Below are 3627 nucleotides of genomic sequence, written 5' to 3' on the forward strand. Positions count from 1 at the left end.
TCCCTTCCTCCTGTCCTCGGTTCCTAACTTACCCTCGTTTCTTTTCTTCGTGAGAAACCTCCAGGACAGAGGACATGGGAAGGTGTTTGGGGATCTAAAACTATCAGCCCCATTTATTACTGTCCACTGGGGGCAGAAGCGACCCTTGGTTGGGAATGTCGTTGGTTCCTGGGGAGCCCTGACCCTGTGAGTCAAGCGCTCGTTCTCTGTTCGCACCACCTTATAAATTCCAGGCCCACCTTGGAATCTAATCTCATGCCCGGAGTGAGCCCAACGAAATGAAACTGAGAACACAGATCGCTCTTCAAACATCGATACACGACATAAAGAGAAATTCAATAGGAAAGCTATAGCTGTAATCCACTTGGGGGGCTATTTTGTCTTTTGAACTGAAACGGACTGGATGGTGCATCTTAAAATGTGGCTTTAGCGGAGCCTGCATGGAAGCCATCATCCTCTGGTGATAGATCTTAGAACAGCAACTCTCAGCTCGGGGCCATGTTGCTCACTGCGGGCACGTTGCATTTGTCAGCGTCTGGGTATTTTGGTTGGTACAGCGTGCGGGGCGGGGTCCTGCTGGAATTTGGTGGGTAGAGGCCAGGGATGCTGCCGAGTCTTCTACGACGCACAGCACAGCTTCCTGCAACAAAGAATTATCTGACCGAGATGTCAGCAGTCCTGGTGTATTGCAGTCCTGCCCTCGGCAAGCATGCGCATTCCAAACGGGGCTAAAACAGCTCTTTTCTTTGGGAAAACTAAAGGGAGGGGTGTGTGTGAAAGCTAGGTTTCCAGGAATGTCCCTCAAAGTATTTACATGGCACGTGACGCGGTGGGGGGGGGGGGGTTAGGGCAGGAGGGCAGGTGGTTCCACGTTGCGCCTTGATTTCTCCGTCAGTCGGTGACTCTCGGTCACTAAGTCCGCGAGGTGCCGTTCATGGAGATCCAGGCTGTCACTGCTGACAGTTGTTCCAGTGTAGCTTTGGTTGTAAATACAAGTTTTAGTGATTACTCTGCGGGTTTTATTTACGGAAGAAAAGTCATAAAAATGTGAGCCTGGCCCACAAATCACGCCAGGTAATGCGTGCGCACAGACATAATTTACACCTTCCCTCCTAGTTCTGTTTGTCTTGGCTCTTTAAATTTCCTGCACAGCTAGCATATTGAATTTTCATAATTGCTACTGCATTTCTTGTAATTTATACTCATTTCCCAGAAACCTCTAAAGGGCTTATTGTTTGTCGCGAAGAGCAGGCCCAGGACTTTCACACACGAGATGAATGAGTGCTCAGTAGGGATCGTGGTCATAGCGATTCTTCTTTAAGGCCTTAAAGGGCAACAGCACCTAAAAATGCCAGGACATTTCTTTTCTGACGCCCTCATCCCCCTCCCAAGGAAGATTCTATGGTGCTTAAGCCTTTGAGAAGGTTCTGTTAGCGTTTTGGATTCAAGACTCCCCTTAATTGCCACTTTTCTCAGCGTTTGAAGTGTTTGAAATGTGTCTGAGTTAAAAAAACACTGTCAATATTGAAATGACAGCCCTCATCCTAATTAGCTGAATTCTGTCACTGGGTATCTCTTTCCAGTTCCTCGTGAACACGTACACAGAAACTCTCTTTTCTCTTAAAACCACTGAAGCGAGGGCCTTGACCCTCAGGTGTGCGGGACGTCCAGGCTAGGGAGTGGGGAGTTCTGTGCAAGCGGACGGAAATGGCACGAGGCAAACAGAGATGCAATCTCTTCAGGGGGGACCAGGCCCTTCACCCCTGCCCATCCAGAGGCAGCACCGGGTCCATAGCAGGTGCTCACTGAGCGTGGATGCTGCAAGAGGGAAGGGGACAGAGACGCGGTTGTGTGTGCACTTACACACGCACCCTCTTTTATTCCTTGAGAGCTGGGCAATGGGGTATATCGCACATGCCACACAAGAGGGAGTACAGGCCCCAGGGCCCTCACTCCTGTGAGCAGCCTTCCTGCCGGTGGCGGAGAGGTCCCTGCCCAGCCACGTGTCCCCCGGACGCTGGCGTCCCTGCGGGAGAGGACGCTGCGGCGTCAGGCCGGGCTCTTGGTAACAGCTCCGAGTGCTCGTGCGGCTCTCCTTTCTCTTGCTTAATGATCCCCTTTTAGTGTCACCGGTGGCGGTTCCTAGTTCCCAGCACACAGCGCTGGTTCAGTCTGTGTTCAGATCGTTGTAAATGCGCCCGGGGCCCTCAGTACGGGGCGAATGACACTCCAGCCACTCTAGGAGTAAATCCTAATCCCGACCTGCCTCTGCCTCTCCTTCCTCCCTGTAGCTCCTCCCCCAGGCGGCAGGCAGGGTGTGATGCTGGGACAGCCCTGAGGGCAGGAAGCGTGGCTGGTTTCAAAGGCCTCTCTTGTCTGAGGGTCCAGAGATTGGGGCTCTGGGAAATGAGCCCCCGGGGATGCTGGGCAGCGCTCTGCCCCGCTCGTGGGGCACCGCCAGGGAGCCTGTCACTGTGGCTGGGAGCCGGGATTTTCCCGTTTCCAGGGCTGAGAGGAGGCCTGCTGGTGCCTACAAAAGTCTGGGAGGAAGGAATCGCTTTCTGTGTTTTTTAAAATTATTTCCAAGTTTGGGATTCTGTCCCTTTACGAAGTCCTCTCTCCGTGTGACCAGGAGACATGGAGAAAGGCCTCTCCCTCTTGGCTGGGGGAGTCTCCATGTTCAGGCTGGCCCTGGCCGCCCGGGGGGGAGCTGTCATTAGAGCCCCTCAGGGTCCCCGGGGAGACGGCCTGGCCCTGCTCCCACAGGTAGGTCCCTCTGCCTCGGACTCCTAGTCACACTGTCCCCACTCACCTGTCCTGTGGATTATTCCCGTTGTCACCGGACCCAGCGGCTGGCCTGCCCAGGGAGTCTCCGCACACGCCCTCCCTCAGGGGCCCGGCCCGGCCCTGGCACCCAGGTGCCGCCGGTGACTGCCATCTCAGCATGTGGCCCCCGGGGCCTGTGGAGCTGACATAGGCAGGTGGCCCTATGCCCTCCTCTTGGGGCTGTTACCTGGCTGGGTCTTACCTGATGTGACCGGGAGGTTACAGTTGGTGTCACAACGTGCCCTGGGCCCATATTCAAGGGAGAAAAGGGGAAAATGGTTTCCCAGGTGACCCAAGTCCCAGAGGTGGGTGGACCCGGCCTGGGGACTGGAGCCAAGGGAGGCAGCCGGGCCTGTTGGGTGTTCTCCACCAGGGCCCATAGGTGGCACTAGAGCCTTGGAGATCTGGCTGCCACAGGGCCTCCAGGGTTGAGGGAGCCGGACCCTGAGGCAGTCCGCAGTGGCTGATGAAGGGCTCAAAACCCAGACAAGACAGTGTGGGTCATGCCGGGCACCAGCAGAGGTGCCACCCACCTGACCTTTCCTGAGGGTGAAAGCAAAAAACGGAGACGAGATGAAGAGTTCAAAGCGGGTGGGAGAGGGGAAGGAAGGGAGGGGAGGAGGGGAGGGTGCTGAGGAGGCGGCCCAGGGGATATGAGAGCAGAGGATTGGGAAGGTGGGGGGAACGGATGGGGGGCAGGGCACAGAGGAATGGGAACAGCTCCTGGAAGGGGGACCCAGGGAAGACGGTTGGCAGAGGTGATTGGCAGAGGTGGTTGGCAGAGTGGCGGGCAGACACGTA

This window comes from Myotis davidii, unplaced genomic scaffold (assembly GCF_000327345.1).
Source record: "Myotis davidii unplaced genomic scaffold, ASM32734v1 scaffold580, whole genome shotgun sequence".
NCBI lineage: Eukaryota > Metazoa > Chordata > Mammalia > Chiroptera > Vespertilionidae > Myotis > Myotis davidii.